General features: G+C 36.4%; 1 protein-coding gene across 2 annotated transcripts in view; it reads right to left on the bottom strand.

Annotated features, from left to right (window-relative positions):
- GABBR2 (gamma-aminobutyric acid type B receptor subunit 2) overlaps positions 1–18,744 on the bottom strand; it is a 460,220-nt gene that overhangs the window by 240,311 nt on the left and 201,165 nt on the right. The gene's annotated exons all lie outside the window — the stretch shown is intronic.

The raw sequence follows: 18,744 nt of genomic DNA, 5'->3' as shown, positions 1-18,744 counted from the left end.
GCTGCTTTTATATCTGTAATGACGAGCAATGATCTTGACGATGATATATGCACCCACATAGCTTTTTCTATTTCACCCAAAATGTGATCAAGGCGCTATTCCTCTTCGACCACCATCTGCTATCAATGGCTGCAGAGCATAAAAGACTTTACTACGTGTGGCAAAAAAAAGTTCACACACAACCCCACCAACTGGGCTCCCACTTTGTGTCATGGGGATGGACAATGCTTCTGTATTTCCAGGCTTGTAGGGACCAAAAACTTTGTTGTAGCTGAAGTGATGTATGAGACAGTATCAAGGGGAAAAGACTCAACAAGGAAACTCATACATTCTCAAGCACTTATTTCAGCTGGTCCTAGTATGAACCAGCAGAGCTTATCTTACATCACTTAGGGACTGAAAAAGCCTAGTAAATCCCACTGTGGCCTACCCCTCTCTTAGACCACTCATCACACCTTGGGGCAGCAAGATGTATAGTTGGCTTGAAGGTGGCACATGCAACCAGGTACTAGCAGATTTTTTTCACCTGTTTAACAGTGGCAAGACTGTCCTCTGAGCTGCCTAACAGCACAAAGAAGCCAGATAACATACAAAGCAATCTGGCTTTCTAATTTAGGTGTTTTTCCCATATAACTACTTCAAGGTTTTCTGTCTTAATCACTGCTGGTTTTCCTCCAGCCACATGACTGCAAAGCCAGTTTCACATTACTATTCCTAATAGATAAGCAAAAATAATTTTAGTCTGCAACATGATTACAGACTGAAATGAAGAGAGTGGCACACCAATTTTAAGTTAATAGAATTATGATCACATCAATTGCAGTGATTGTCTATTTAATTTGTTTGTAATAACAGAAATAGGAGAAGCAAATCAGTGTAAAACAGGTATCCCACATGCAAACGCAGAAAACCGAGGATGGAAGATACGTGATATTAAACTGGAGAATTTAGAAGCCTCTGTGTCATATGCAGATACTTTCTGATGACCCTCTGTATGGGTCATTTCCTGACAATCATCACTACACCAGCTGCCTTAATTACTTCTTTCATGGCCTCTATATCATCTTATCCCCTTTAGTCATGTTTTAAAATTACTAAGACACATTTTTTACTTTATAACCTTTTAAAATTATTAGGAAAAATGGACATATAAGTAACTTTTTTATTTAAAATTGTTTTATCTCAGAGAAGCAAGTCAGAATGGTCAGCCTGCCAAGATTTGAGTTACATCCTTTATCCTTCTGTGAAGTTGCCAGTTTTTAAACTCATTCTGTGAAAATGTGTCACAAAAAGTGATCAGTAGTGACTTCTTTTTCTGCTTCTATACTAGTAAAACTGAATTATTGTTATTTTAGCTCCAGCAATGCCATTAACTGCTCCTTGCAACAGAGGTCTTTCTTAATAGAAAGAAAAATTGCTTTTTTTAAAACAAGACATCAGTGATAACACAAGAAAACAAACCTCTCTTTATCATAATTTATCCAATGTCCAAAATCCTTCTACCTAGTGTAAGAGAACACTAGAACTATCATTTGCTACTGACAAAAAGTAGCATTTTTCTTACTTAGCATCAATGTACTTTCCAAAGGAAGACAACTTGTCATATGCTTCTACCCAATACTGTCCTACATTCTTCTGTATGACAAGAACTTTAGTTTCAGATTTGCTTTTCTGATATTTTCTGACCAATTCTACTCAGTCTTAAAATCAAAGAAAGACTAGATCAACATTACTCAGCTAAACTGAGCAGAAAACAGCTGATTTACCAAATACTGTCTAGTCAAATTAGACCATTATTAACGTAAGAACAATGACAAAAACCACACATTAAATAATATTAATACTTATGGATAGGCTTCAGTGATGGGCATAAGACTGATGATTATAAAAATTATACTTCAGATAGTCTACTGACTTGTTGGGATTCCATCCCTTCAGAACTCTGCACTTGAGGAATTAAATTGCATCTGTTTGGGATCTGTTCTGAGCAGCGCTTATTTAAATTCAGCCACTGAGAAATTTCTCTGACATCTCCCCTGGCTCATCTGCTAGAAGCAAAGTATTTGTGGCTTTCAGAGCTCCTAGACTTTTCATTTATCTACTGACTAATCTCCCAAAATATACACCTTACTAGATTTTGTGCCAAAGAAGTTGAAAACCTTTCCCTTTACTGCTGCAAGCAGATATTTGCCGTTTTCCAGATGCATCTGTTGTGGAGATTTTGCCAAAAGAAAGGTGATTCCCATTATCCCAACAAGATATTAGCAGCTTTGTAAGAATTCACAAGGTTTTTCTAAAAGATGATGTTGCCCTTTCAATGCTCTGACCTATGTCGGACACATTGTCTTGTGTCCCTGGTCTGGGAGCATTTTTTCTACATTTTCCAGTTTACTATATTTCCAGTTTTTACTTCCTATTTCCCCCTCCACCAACCACAGGTTCTTTTCTTCCTTTATAAGTACTCTAAATATATCATGGAATGGAAACTTGTGGTCTTCTTTCTACAGAGGTTATTCACTTCTTTCAGATAAATTTAAGCACAGATTCCTCTGATTTGGAGTTAGGTTCAAAGTCAGTCACCTCCACTTCTAGAGCTGCGAATCCTGACGCAAACATTCCTATTTTGAATGGAATTTGTGAAGCTGAGACTACAAAATGCTGCATGTTTTGTTTTAGCAGATGCTTGCAGTCCTGGAAAGCGTAGCACCAGCAGTTTTAGTACAAGCAGTTTTAGAGCTCAGCAGCAACTGTTTCATTCCACCAACTCCAAGTAAAGAGAACTGTAAACTACTGTGCTTCTGGTTTTTGTTGTGCAAATAGGATAATTTCAACTTTCAGAAACTGCTGTATAAAGTGCAAAACTGCATTAAGTTTTTATGGGGATCCACAGTTGCTAAGGAAATTTTGCATCGATTGTAACACAGAAGCAGTGTAATTCCAGGGGGTTTTAGGCCCTTGTTAACAATTTAATGAAGGCTGTAGCTCTACGTCTGTTGATATCAACTTTACATACTTTAAAGACAGCAATATTTCATTTTCCCAAAACAGGAACTACCTGATCATCAATAAACCTGAAAACTTTCACAAACCCGTGAAAGGCACTTTTGCACTGTTCTGCCTACAAACCTAGATGAAATCAGTATTTAACCATACTACATATTTAATCTGTGTGGTCAACTGCAAAAATTACCAGGGTGCAAATATGTTTACTCAGGAACAAGTTCCAAAAAATGAAGGGTTTGTAAGGGGTGCTTTTGCAGGAAGAAAAGGATGGCCCTTTTGCTTTAGGTAAAAGAGAAGATGGAATGTAAGAGAACTGTTTTTACTCTCTCATTCTGCCAGAGCTGCTCTTTGATTCAGCTCCTATGACTGAAATAAAGGTTTTAAAGTTTGCTACCAAGTCGAGCTGTACATTTTTCTTGTAAAGTGGATGGCAGCAATATTTGCCTACCTCATAGCTCTTGTATCAAATTTAGTGATGTTTGAGAGGTGAACAACAAAGTCCCTCACCCTGCACCTGTGAAAGAAGAAATACAGGGATTTTGAGGAATAAAGAACTTGCACTGCAAAGGAAGAAATTTAAATTTTCTTAATCTCTAAAAATTTGAGAGTGTAGACAAAATAAACAAGTGGGCTGTAAAAAATGGTGAGTCTAGAGGAGATAAAATTGCAACACACTTGTGGTCTGTACCAGAAAGAATGCATGTAACTTTAAGGAAAGGAAGGAGCTCCTGTTGAGGAGCAGCATGGTCTAACTCCCTAAGGAAGAGGGGTGCAGGAGCAATAGCACAGCCCCCAAGGGGACCACATCAGCAGCCACCCAGCGAGGGGAGCAGGGCAGGCTCGGAGAGAACAGCCAATTTCAGCCACAAGGTGACACGTCCACAGAAATTCATGGTGATAAGGCAGGTCCAGTGTAAAGTGGGGAAATCGATCCTCAAGTCTGGAACACGATCAGGTTTAGTAAAAAATAACCAGGGTCAGACAGAACCCATGATTGCTGGGCAGGTCCACACCAAAATGACAGGACTGGGGACAAGCCTACAGGGTCTCTGCCAGGCATAGCTGTGATGGAGAGAATGAGAAACCAGCACCCCACAGCATCATGAGGGCATGTAGTGATGGCACTGAGTTGAGCTGAAATGGGGTCAGGGCTGGGGAAAGGACTGGGGCGGGATGGGGGTGTGTGTTGCAGCCCTGGGGGGCTACTCAGAGGTAGAAGGCTTTTGGTGCTCTCAGAGCCCTGACACTGAATTTTGGTTGTTTTTTAATTCCTACATGAACTCTGCATGATGATTCTCTGTGTACAATGTATAAATGACCCTGTCCCTCACAAGGATACAAAAGTTGCACATATAGTGGTTTTATTTTAGGAGAGAGGAGATTACCCACTTCAGTGAGGTTATTACTGCAAGAAACTTGTGACCTTTTTTAAGTAGTTAGCATCCATTTGACCACAGTATTTAATTTTTTTGCAAGCCAATTTTATCCGTTTTTTTTCTGAGAAAAATAGTAAAGAAAAGTGATATTCCTTCTGAACTGTCAATCTAGTGACGATAGGTTGGATTTAGGGGTCTCTACTGACCAACATTACAAACTAGGTTTCAAATTATACGTTTAAAGGCACATTTCCACATAATCCTAATGCTGCCAGTTACAAAATGAATTTAATAATTTTAGATTAATCATACTACTTTGCTTTTAACAGATATTTCCAATGACCTTTTGGTTCACTAAAGCTGCATGTAAGTACAGCAAGCTAAATCCTTGTCGTTCAGGGCAGTCTAATCCCACCAGATGTTGATCATAAGAGATGCCTAACAAATGAGAACTGGTCAGACCAGATGGATTACACAGTCAGATATTTTACTAAGATTTCCTGTTGTCCAGAATATACAGTGCACTTTAAAATGTTATACCTTAGGACCTTCAGTACAGACATATAAATATATGTGTACAAAACAAATGTTTGAATGATAAGAAAAAATTTCCTCATTACATGGACAAAATGTAAATTGTGAGTAATTGCATAGGACAGATTACAATTTCTGGGATTAGTGAAGATAGAGGTCTCACCATATACGATGCGTTACAAGCAAACATAATTATCCCTATTTCCATTCCAATGGAACACATTACTCAAATTTAGAGGCTTAGAAGCATTAAGTGAAAACTTACATCCAAGAAACACAAACTGCAGAGATACATTTTTATCAATGTACACATCATTTGGGACTAAAAAAATGAAACAGGTTGTAGAACCTTATTTGAAGAAGAGAGACAAATCAAAAATAAAAGATTAAGCAAAAATACACCAAGAGTTAACAGTAAAATATTATTTTGGCTAGAAGGAAAAAGTTTCATTTAGAGGAAATAAAAAAACCTAAATATTTCATTGTTTTATTGTGTAAAGGAGAAATTAAATCAGATCTGCATTGGATTTTTTTTTCTGTTCAAAAGAAATCAGATATTTTTTAAAAGTACCATGTTTATGGTTTTCATTGTGACAGGAAGGGAAGAAAGAGCCCTGAAATATTGGATTTTTTCTTGGGTAAACTACAAGTAAAGTACTTCAAGTTACTCCAATTAAGTTTACTTGGGTAAACTACCACAGTACAGGCTGTCACAAAAAATACTACTTTTTTCATTGAAGTAGAATGCTAGTAGCTGGGTCTAATCTGAAAACTAATGCAATCAATATTAGTCTCACCTAAAATAAACACCTGTGTATTTCAGACTGGATCTTTAAGACTAGAGTAATAATAACACTGCTATAATAACACATATTCCAGTATAAAATGTTAATTACTCTCCTTTCTGCCTGGAATGGCAGCATGGAAAACATAGTTTCACATAAAACTTACTTATGTGTGACTATCAAACAGATCATATCTATTTAAAATATACCTCTATGAAGTCACCTACAAAATGCTCTAAGTTCCTCTCAAATTCTCTAAAGGAAGAAAGCCATTTTCTTACTGTATCTTCCTTGTGTTTTTTGATCACGGAAGTGAAACTTAATCAGGAAGTCTGATGTTAAACCTACGAGCTGTGTGTAAAGATAATTGATAGGCATGTAGGGTTCTTGTGGGAGGGGGGAAGTTAATTAGGGGGCTTTAGGGTTACCTACAAACAGTCCAAGTTAGAAGGTGACTTCTCTCCAATAGAGATAAAATAAATTCAAGAGTTGGATCAGTTGCTCTGAGGTATTTGAAGAAACCAGAATATGACAGTGAAATAAAAATTTAGCTAGGAAAAAAACCCAGGGATCCTCACTAAAACAAAGTATCAAAAGGTTAAATTCCACTTAATCTACAGACATGTTAAGAGCATGCACATAATGTTCAGCAGGACTTTGAGCAGTCTGAAAAAACAAACTCTCTCACTAAGACTGGACACTAAGACAAGTTAAAACACAACTCAGTAGTACAGCAGAGAGAGGAAAGGCATGGTACATTTCCTTACAGGAAAAAAGGATATGTGATGCATTGGCAAGCCAGAAAGGATCTCAAAGACAGTAGGCAAGGCTTGAAAGTAATGATATATTCTATAAGAAATAACATCGGTTCACATGAGGAGTTAAGGAGCGCTGATGAACAAAACTGGAAAATAAAATACACACAAAATATACTTCTGGTTCCTTCACCGTGAGATTCCATCTACAAAACTGAGGATAATGTGATTTCTGATGGCTTCCAGGGAAATAGGACAACCATCTTTCTACAAGTTTATCAGACATGACTCGTAGAGAAAGCAGAACAAAATTAAAGGCTGGAGGTTGCAATATTATACAACAGTAATTTTCATGTCAGGTATTATGAAAGTAAATAGAGGCCATATTGAGAATAGGTTGTTTAATAATTAATAAACCAATGCCAGAAGTGCAAGTAAGTAAGTGAAAATTTAGAAATGCTGGTTTATTACAGCAAGGAAATGCAATAGGACTACTGTAGTTGGTGCAAGCATTCAAGTAACTGGGAGTACTGAAACACTCAATATTTTATCTTTGAAGGCAGACAAGTGGAGGCGCTCTATATTATTATGTATGAAGCACAATCAGAACATAAAATGAAAAATATAGAATACACATGCATCTTTTTCTGGGAAATTAAATGTCACAGGATTTAAATATGAGTTTAGAGAAAAAAAATACTTAAAACAACTAAAAAAAAAAAATTTTAACCCCCCCCCAGAATACATAGTAAGACTGCTTTACATTGGTGAATTTACAAGATGTGGTACCACTGAAATAAAGAATAAATCACAGCTAAGAAAAAGATAATTAATTTATTTTGAAGGATGCACTATAACAACACCCTCAAACCTACTTCTGTAATAGTCTAGACATAGCAAAGACTGTTCAACTACTGAACCAAAAATTAGGGGCTCAAGATCTGATTATATTATTAGAGGTAGGCAATGTATAGTAGTTAATAATTCTTACATACATATACATTTCAAACACGTTTATGACACTCAGGAAGAGCTCATTTACTTAAATAATTCTGAACAGAATTCATTGAGAGGGATAATTCAAACAAATATGAATGATAATTAAATATTGCTTAAGAATGTTATCAGTGCTAAAAGAGCTTTGATTTATAATTACATAAGGAAGCACCTTTATGTAAAATCCTCCTTGATCAGGAGAATGAAAGCAACCTACCATTTATACATTTGAAGTCTCTTAATCCATGATGGATAAAATATTTTTTATTTCAATATTAAGTAGGAAGGGTGTTACACATATATTGCCAAAGTTAAGATAAATGATCATATCTAAGGAATGAGTCATCTCCTCAATAAATAGATGTCTAAAACAGGTGAGATGAACTGCACCCTGGAAGAACCTCTCTCCTTTCTCCATTAACTATAAATGGAGCTCAAAGGACTCTCAGATACAGACAGCTGAACTCTAGCTGAATTCCAGGTCTCAAAATGGTGCTCCTGTAGCACTGCCATCCACTGAAACTTAAAAGCCCCAAAAATCCCTTACCTTAATAAAAGGTTCTCAGGGCAAGGTAAGAGGAGTGAGCTGCCTTCCTGCATCCCTTCCCAATCTGTCACCCAATGGCAACACAGGGTCTTATTCCATTTTTAGAGGTTTGTCCAAACCATGGGTTTGCGAAAAACTTTAAAATCCTTGTGGATTGGAATTTTTTCCTTTCAGAAAGCCTGGACCAAGTTTGAAGTTTTGCCATGCACTCAGTCACTGTACTAAAGCTACAGCTCCTCACTAATGGTTTAATTGCATCAGACTCAGGAGACTATGCCAACATTTATGAAAACTTCTGCATCCAGGAGTAAGTCTTGTTATCAACTGAAAACTATGAATACCAGCCTCAGTGGGAAACTAAAAAAGGAAGAAACATTTACCTAATATAAAAACTGGATGACATTTTGATGAAAGGGACATTATAGAACCTGTGAGGATAGAGATCACAAGGAATTATTACATTATTTCAGAAGTCCTCCAAAATAGCAATTCATATTCCTCAGACTTCCTAAATGTGGAAAGGTCAGCAACATCAGGCTCAGCTTTAATTCTGTTCTATTTCTGAACTATGGGAATACTTGCCCTCCTAGCAAAACACTGGGGTATTTGGGCTTTAGGCTTTCTAGGAGTACAGGGATAAGTTTGCTTAAAATATGTGAACAGTTTAATAAAGATTTTCATTAACTTATTTTCCACTGCTCCAAGCATCTTTGTTTAGATCAACTCTGTAAAAAAACCCTGCAATTTAACTATCATAAGTCTCTATTTCTTCTTTTAGTTGAAAAGCAGAAAACAGACATCAATTCAGGGATCCAAGGTCATCACAATACAATGATAATGCTATTATAAATATACAATAAAATTTTACCATATGAACCATGCCTCAGCCCCATTTTCCTTCTTTCTGGAAAAACACATGAGAAGTTTCCTTCTATCTCTTCTGACTCAGAGAGGTTCTGCTACATTAGAGAACTAAATTGGATACTAACTGGAGTGATATTACTCGGCAGAGACAAGCAATAAAGAGATTTTAAAAATAAACATTCCTCTTTCTCTCCACTGTGTTTCAAAGAACTTGTTTCACTTGCACATGTATATTAAATTGAGCCATCCTTTTCTGTTTTCTTAACACTGAAATTTTGTAGCACATTGTACTAAGGACTGTAACTTTAATCCATTTGGAAACTAAAGTCAGAAGATAAAATGAATATACATGACACTTAAGTACTATTCAATTTCTTAGTTTTATGTATTGAAATTTCATACCACTCTTGTTTTCAAAAATAACTTTTTAGAGCCTTTGAAGTGGAAACAATTGCACACTTATTAACTTTTTGCTGTCTCAGATGGTCACTAATATCATTCCTGTGATCACTGGGATTGTTATCTGAAGAAACAATGGGTTTACAAACCCAAATGGCCACCTTTTGCACGTGCAGGTGCTGCTGATCTGTCGAAATGCTTCAGCATTGGCTCCCTGTGAAGACACCATATTAGCTTTATTCATAATTTATATTTATTTATAATGCAGAATACCAACTTACTTTCACAAATATTTGTGAAGCACAATTTTAATTTTTTTTTGCATTCTCTCTGTCTGTGGGATGCAGAAAATCATTATCAACACAGATCCAAAGAAGTTCTGTGAATCTGTCTATAATAGTTGGCATCAAGAGTCTGCACTCACCCACCTGTACTGGAGAAACTGAGGAGTAATGAAACCTTGAACAACTAAAATACCATCAGTGTTACAGGAAAATCTCTTTTCTCCCTGCTTTCAAGGTCACAAGACACAAGAAAGCTGAAATTCACAATCATAGTCGTGGCAGTCTTCATAATGGGAATGACATCCTTCCCTTTGGATCTTCTTGAAGAACTCCATATTTAAAAAAAAATAGACATACTATCTCACACGCTGGCTGAAAGGCTACATAACTTAGGGGGAAAAGATCACCCCCAAATACCAATCATGCTTTTATTTACAAAAAGGACTTCTGTAAATTCCATCTGTAAATCCCAACTGATGGCCAAATCTGTTAACTTAGTGGTTACTACATTCAGATCTACATGTTACATGACTTTGTAGAGTGAGCTAAACATTCTGGTAAGAATACTTGAAAGTTCAATTTTATTATCATTTTATGCTGCAAGAAGGTTCAAATGGCCAAAGACAACCATTATCTTTTTCTGTTTGGGAAATCTATTATTCAGTGCAATAAATCTCTGGCAAAGTGATTACATACTACACCTGCAAGAGGAAGCAGCAGTCTTGCAGGAGCTGTATGGTGGCTGTGGTCTCAATTGTTGTAGGAAACTTTCCTTGAGTCTACCTATCAGGTAATGGTTCCTAAAGAAATGTCTTGATTCTACTGTTCTGTTCCCAAAAAAAACCCCAAAAAAAACCTCCAAAACCATAACAACAACAAAAAAACCTAACCAACTAACAAATAAACAAAAGAACGCTAAAAAACCCACAAAATAATAATAATTTTTAAAAAGCAAAACAAAATTAAAAAAAAAAAGGAGGAACAATCCCAGAGAATTTCAGAAATGCATATAAAGTGGATCACACACAAAATTAATGGTATCTAAAATTTAGTTGCATTTAGATTACCCATGAGCTCAGGAACAAAGGATAAACCTAAAAGTAAAGCTTGAAAATTCAAAACTAATAAAAGACAAGGCATACAATTTCCACTACTTAAATGTGTTTTGAAAAGATGCCCCGTACTTGACACAATAGCCAACTGTGATTTCTAGGAAGGACAGAGTGTTGACCCCGTCTCTTATTTGCAGCAGCAAGCTGAAGTTCAAGGCTGCTTCAGGGAATGTGACAGAATGTTGGCAAAAGTCTGCAACAGAAAAAATAATGGATGTTTAAATGACACTCTCTGGCTTAAGGGAAGCTACAGTAGTCCATATCACCTGGGGAGAAGAAAGTTACAGACTAAACTACTATTTCTCTTTCTAATCTCTCTGCCTCTCACCTCTTTCCCATAAAAACTGATAATGGCACTATCATCTATTACATCAGTGATTTTCCCAAAATCATAATGAGAAACATGACTGTCCTCTGCTAAAGAAAGGCCTTGGAGAGCAACCACCTCTATTAAAAAAAAACAAACAAGTTAAAATTGATAGAATTCATAATCATATTCTTCTTTGTAAAGCACAAATTTAGATAAGCAAGGTAGTTAATAGCTGAGTTAACCCATTCCAGTTAATGTAATCAATTCACATGTGCTCAGTGAATTAAATTCACTTTTTAATCAAAGTTAAAGTCAGGCAAAGCAAGAAAAAGTACTGTTACTATTAGAGTATTTTCATCCTATTTTCTAGGACTACTAGATGAATAAACTTTATTTTGGAATTTGGGGATTATCCCTTGGTTCTTCAAGATTAAAGAAAATACAATAACTATATAAATATATTTTTTAATAATGAAGAAAACCTTGCAGCAACATTTCCTGCAATGGCGTATGACTGTTATTTCACACTTTATTTACTTCAGAATCCTCAGAAGGACACCATATGGTGGTGATAATTTACTGTACTTGAGCGTCTCAGTTTGATTCACATAGTTCCTCCACTGAGATTTCAATTGCTGGCTGAAGCTGTACTACAGTTACTTGTGAAAAGCCTTTCTAGAAAAGAGATTTTCCTCAGGCTCTTGTACATATCTTAAATGCCTTTGCTAATTGCTCTTTCTCTTCTTTGACAGACTTCTATGTTCTGAGATTTCTTCCTGGCAGTCTCTTTTCCTGAAACTTCTTAAATCAAAATAATTTCTTGTATATCTCATATCAAGTCCTTTCTAAATAAATTCTGCACATTATTTTATATTATTCCCAATGGGATTCTGAACAGGCTTTGTGCTGCATCTTGGCAGATTGTCTTAAACAGCCTTTTGGGGGTTGCACTCATTCTTACAGCAATGCAGTTAAAAAAAAAAAAAAAAACAGCATGGTGGCATCTTTTCATTTCCTTGGCTTCACTTTCTCTTTTCCTGCAGAATTCTCCAGAATCACATTAATACAAGCTATTTGGTTTAAGAAAGTAGTGCCAATTTTAGCCATTACTAGAAAATCATACAAAAATGTAAGCAATCTATCAGTACTGTCTGAGAGGAAGTCCTTAATTCAGTATGGAAACCAGAAGACAAAATCTTCTAGGTAAGAATTCCAGGTGAGAATTACTTGAAATGCTTTATGATGCAAATTGAAGAATCAGTTTCAATCTGTGTCTTTGGGCCACTTGTTGGCAGCTTCAAGTGGTAAAAATTTTGTCTGTTTAGAGGGACTTTGTATGGATCTCTTTGACCATATTTCCTAATTGTTTCTAGTGTTGCTGCCCCTTTCTTCTTAACTTTATGGATTGTGTCTGGAATTAAAAAAAACCCTGGAACCAGACTTCTATAGCCCCACAAGACCTAGCAACAATCTGGTATGAAAAAATGTTTGGCACCTTTGTAAACATATGTTTTGTTTTATCCCTCTTAGGAAGGAGAGTATACATGTACCATCATTACGGGTTACACATTTGAATTCAATGGAATTGAATAGTCTCCCTCAAAATAACTTCTATCTATTTATGAGTTTTAAATAAATTTCATGCCATTTGTTATATGTTTTGAATTGGTCTGAAGGACAATGCCCATTTAACATTAAAAAAACCAAAACCAAACTGTAACATTAATTGCCTGTGAAATTAATCTCCCTCCTTTAAACAAGAAAGAGAGATAGAAGCACAGGGAATAGTCCCATTGTCCATACAAGCACGCTCTGTTTTGGCAAGAAGAAGCTGAACTAGACTGGGAGTTAGGACAAAGGATTAATTTTTTTTAATTGCGTTCTCTTTCTTTACATAATATTTCTGCTAAAGCTCTGCGGACATGTTTGAATTCACATTTGTGGATCCTGCAATCTGAATAATTCTTTAAATTTCCATCTGTTTATTCATTTCAATGCCAGAAAACTTTAGTGAATATTATCTAGGAGTGCCGGTGTTACTAGAGTATTTAGGAAACTGACCATTCATTATTGATTTATGTGAATAAATGTTTAAATAACAATCCATTGACAGGGAACCATATTTTCCTCCACATTACATGAATACATCAAAGTAAGGGAAGTATCATATACTACTGATATTTGGGTCTAAAAATATATATTAGAGAAAGGAGGACAGGAATCCTTCCTCTTTCTGTCCCTTCCCTGATTCCCTATTGTTACCGGATGATGTGATACTCTGAAGTATGGTCCTAAAAGAGAGGAAAAATGGAGGAAGCAAGAATATCTTATAACGTAGTACATTTCTTAGTTTTCAGTCATTTCTCCAAACTGCTATATAATAGATTCTAATAGATTAAGTTTCAGCTTTATAAGCTCTCTCTTATATAAGATTAACCACATCAGCAGCACCCTGCAGGACTTCAGCTTAGCTCCTGCTTCTTTGCTGCAAGAGCTTGCCAATGAGATTTTCACACGGGATCCTAGTTCTGCAACCCTCTGGAATACACTATTTTGTACCAGCTGCTCCATTAGTGGTTACACTTATACAGTTTTTCCATAAAACATGACTCTTATTACTGCTGAAAATGTACCTTCTGCAGTACATATTTCCTTCAGTGGCTCACAGATAAATACTTCCTTATCTGTTTCATTATTAAAATAGAACCCAACAAATATCTGAGACACATTAGAAATATCTGTAGTTTCAGATGCTCCCAACATCCTACACTGCATGATTTTTTAAAGTATCTCTTTCTTCAACTTTTCAGCAACCCTTCAACTCTTCTGTGCATCTTACAACAGTTTTTGCCAACAAATGGACTTTGTCACCCTATTGTTTGCCATTAACCATTTCAGCCATTTTCATTGGAGCAAAAAGAATAAGTGTTGCCTCCATAATATGGGCCTTTTTGTATTTTCCTATTAGGTAATAAAATTCCAAATTTTCTTTTAAACATTTATCATTATGTTTAGCTATGTAAAGTACTGGACAGTCTATCACATGACTTTACACTTGAGGCTGGTTTTCATGTTCTGGATGCTTAAATTTCAAATGTCTTTCTAATCTCAATGGCTTCATTTACCATCAATACCATACATCTCAAGGCACAATATACCTTTAGAGCAAGGTTTACTATTAGCAACAGTAGCTATAAATCTATATTTCAAATGGTCTTGGTAATTTGTTTTCTTCGCCTCTTGTCAGATCTGCTTGGCTCGTCATAGTTGTTATCCATAATGTGACTGATAAAGAGCTCGTACTAGCAGGAGGAGAAATGTCAGCTCTGTCATTTTCTTCCTGCTCACTTCTACTGGCATTATCAGTATTATCTTCAATCTGCAGTTGCTCTGCAGGAATCTTTTTAAGCCCCTTGTCCATTTTGTAGTTTAGTGAAAACTAGATAATATAATCCATAAATCCACTTAACTGGACACATATAAACAGTAATACACGGAATAAACTGAAAGCGAATGAATGAGTGAGGATGCCACTCTCAACTCCCCTGTGCTGGGAAGTAGCCCCTCTTCCCTCAGGACACTTCAGGAACCCTGTGTGACTCTCTGACACATGGATTGGCTAAATGCACCAGTGTCAATTTATATACCAAATATTAGTAAAGCTTAATTTCTTCCTTATTTTTTAAGATAAAAATTAATGGAAATGTGACAATTTTCTTCCTGCACCCCAACAGACCATCTTACACAACCCTTGGTGTGCAGACACCCCTATCTGGAGACCTTAGCTCTACTCACTCTTTATCTGGGCACAGTTCAGAGTTTGCCAGCCTGTATCTGCATTGCAGCATGGATTGAAGGCAATCTCTGGCCGCCTGCAAAAAGATGTGCACTTCAAGATATATGCCTAGCAAAAATAAGACATATGCTTAAAGTGCCTACAGTACTACTACAGAGCCTACACTGTTCTCCCAAAACTGAAGATAACCAATTCTATCCAGTTTTTCCACGAAAAGTAATGCCAAGATAGAGTTCAAACTTTAGAGGAAAAGCGTAAGATTGATTTGCAGTTTCGAAATAGACTGTACAGCAAGAGACTAAATGAGCTCTAAGACGGATTAAGACAGAAGTGGATCTTGATGATAGTCTGTACATGATAAATTACCTACTTAAGGAGATTTTCTAACTTCAATCTCTTTAATCTAGCAGACAAAAATACATAAAATATAGCAGCTGGAAGTTAAAGATGAAATAAGACACATTTTTAAATGTGTATCACTAACCATTAAGACAGTGACAAAGAGAGTAGTGAATTTTCCAGCCTTCTGGTGTTCTTGAGCATGAATACATGGAAGAACAGGATTGCACATCTATTAATTAGATTCTGTAGCATTTTCCCTTAACAAACCAAGAAAAATCAACATGTTGACTAGATAAAACCAAACTTTCTTATATTGAACTTTTCACTGGATCCAGTCTAACTCCCACTGCCTAATTTATTTGTACTTTAGAGTCCGCATTTTTTAAATTATAAAAATCCCTGTAGATAACAAAAATTGCAAATTCTTTGATATTGGCACAAAGTAGTTCTTTTTAACTGTTTAAGATCTACTGATTAAAAATACTGAATAATTACTTTCATTCTCTGGCAGCAACCTGAGCACAAAGGAATAACATGATGTACTGGGTCTGGCTGGAATGAAGTTATCAGCTCAGCTTTGTTCACAGCAGCCTGTGTGTTGCTGTGCTCTGCACTGGTGGCTAAAACAGCATTAATAATCCACCAGGGTTTTGGCTACTGCTAAATCATGCTTGCACAGCATTAAGGAGTTCTCTCTGTCTCCTGTCCCCCAAAACCAGTAAACTTGGAATAGCTAAGATATGGGGAGAGGACTCAGCCAGGACAGCTGATCCAAACTGACTAAAAGGATATTCCCTACCATATGATGTCACAGTCAGCAACAGAACCTCAGGGAAAGATTGCTATATTATACCACATAACACTGTATTAAGATCTGGAACGTAACAGGCTTTTCAAGGAAAAATACAAGTATCTTAATGACAAAAGGAACTTTATCATTTGGAATTCCTGCAAAATAGAGGGCACAATGCTTTAGTCAGAAAACACTGCATCAAAACCATGTGATGGATGCTGACAGAATATTAGTCTTAATAAACAAAATCCGTTTTGAAAGTTCTTTCTGTCTTGAAGACAGGTAAGAACTTTTATTTTTTTGAGGCAGACATATTTTAATATTTGGAATCTCAGGTCCCATAGAATTCAGCATTTGCTTATCAAGTAATTCTATTTAGCTTTCTTTTTTCACAGATAAGTTTGCAGCTAACCCTAGCTACAGCTGAGATAGTTTTTTCTTTCATTGCATTGCTGAGTGAAATTCAAACATACATGCTGTGTACATCTGGAAAGATGTGGAATATTTTTCCCTTCCCGTCTTTCATTCTTTCGTTAAATTTTACAGGAAAGAGGTCTTTCATTCTAATAATTGAAAACTAGTGTGCATTTAGTTCTTGTCTACAGTTTTATTTTAAATTGGCATAGAATTTCTACCACAGATTCAAAAGATCTAGGAGCCTTGCTTAAGGTTGCTTTTTAGTAAATGCAAATCACTTACTTCATCATGAATTACCACAGGCTGCTTAATATTCATTCAGCAGAAGTGATGTTTCCATAAGAGAAATAAAAAATAATTTATTTTCAATTAACCTTTTTTTTCTTATGCAAATATGCTAAGCTTGTATTCAAACCTCAGTATGTTCCATATTTCAGGCTGCCTGATTACTTTCACTAAATCCTGATCAATGAGAATAGCTGTCACAACATAGCAGTGCTCTGCTGGTTTGTTTGGTTTTTTTTGTAAAGGACTATAGATGTTTGAGGCAGATGTCCCTTCACCTGGCTTTATTGCTCCTGTAGTCTCTCTTGTTCCCATCACCCTTCAACCTGTGCTCTTGACACCCCCACCCATCATCTCACTCAGCTACACATCATAATCTCCCTCCCTTGTGCTTAACACTGCACTAAATGAATCCCAAACACAGAGCAATTCCTGCAAGCAAAGGGAGCATTCTTGCCCTGAGACGTCAGTTATGCAGGCATGTCCTCAGCTATCTGAAAAACTGAAACTTCACGCCCTGTTAGTACAGACCAATTCTGAATCTAGTTGTCTGTTTTATCAAGACCATTCAGAATTAATCTTTACTTTTTTTTTGACTCAAAAATTTGCCTAAGGGTGTCGGTCAACAAAATATAGGAATCTCGCTGCAGGAAGAAAGTCTCAATCACAGGCAAATTTAAGAAAGTATTTTATATGGAAAGAACGAAACAAGTTATGCAAAGCATTTAAGGACACAAAATTTAAGCTAAACAAGGAAGTCAGTGTAGAGGGATTTCATTAGTTTTGTATTTGTAGAGCTGTAGAAATGATAAGTAACTTTAAGAGAAGTGAAAACAGCTGGTTTTCAGGAGAAACAGTGTAGAGAACTTGCTTTCTGCCTTTGTGCCTTTCACCCTAAAGTGTCCAGTTTTCATACAAACAAAAACATCCATGAAAACATATCCACTGCAGAAAACTTCATACCATGGTTTTAATTTCACCAAGCTGGACAAGCAAAGCAAAGCTGGTCTGAGGGAAAACCTCAGGACCAATTTGCAGAAGACTGACAAATGCAACACAGAGCACTTGTCTGTTCCATCACTGCAAGAGCAAATACTTTTGCAACCATTAGACCTGACAGAGGCAAAACATGAGATTTTTACTAGGCTGTAGGCAAATTGGTTTTTTAGTGCATCTGAACATCATACAGCCTGAAATTAAACAAATAAAGCTAAAGCTAAAATGAAGAAAATTACTAGAAAACAAATAAGAGCTAAAGGCTACAGTGCAGTGTACCATAATCAAAAGGTAATTCATATATTTTCCTCCTCCTCCAGGGAATATTTCAATGTGATGCCAACAGCCCTGCAGTCTCTGGTACTATGAGGAATATATCTTTTTAGTACAGACAAAGTAACATATCAGAGCTGGAACTTTGCATGCAACACACTGCATGAGCATGGTAATTTGGATCCATGCTAGCCTAAGAGTCTGTGAATTCCTATGAATTCTTACATGATTATCAGGACTGGATAGAAAACCAGTCATGAAAACCAGAAAACCAGTATTGTGAAAGTCAAAATTTATATAATTTGTTGCATTTTGAAACAGATTCCACCCTCTTACACCGTCTAGTTAGTGATTTTAGCGCTGATGTAAATTGAAGTTTTCCTGTCTTAGAGAAGATGTCTTGAAAAGACATGTGGATAATTCTTGATGAAGCTGGGCAGTGATGCAAATGACTTGAAGGAATTGAAAAGCTAAGGTCCTGCACTCATTCTGTATAAAATTAGTATCTCATCTACAGAATCACTTTAGAAAGATGAAGGGTACAGTGGAGCATACCTCTACTACATGCAACCTCAAGAGGCAGAAGGATCACAGAAGGGAAGTTTTCTAGCTGGAGACACGACAAGATTCAGAAGAGTTCAGCACAAAGCAGGGGTGGGGGAAGTGGGCCAAACAAGGTCTATGGAAAACATTCCTGCTTCCTTCTTAGTGACTGCAAACAAGCACTTTGTTGTGTCCTTGCTTGAAGGCAAGAGGAACTATGGGGGTGTACGGCTCTACACTGAATAGGACATTTGTTTTATGGACGGATTCCTGCTTCTGTAGGAAGCCATGGTTTCAGCAATCACCATGCAAAGCACCACTCCTGATAACTGCA

The sequence above is a fragment of the Sturnus vulgaris genome, chromosome 1, assembly GCF_052056855.1.
Source record: "Sturnus vulgaris isolate bStuVul1 chromosome 1, bStuVul1.hap1, whole genome shotgun sequence".
Lineage (NCBI taxonomy): Eukaryota > Metazoa > Chordata > Aves > Passeriformes > Sturnidae > Sturnus > Sturnus vulgaris.
Note: the sequence above shows the minus strand (reverse complement) of the source record. Positions and strands in the feature narration are given on the sequence as shown.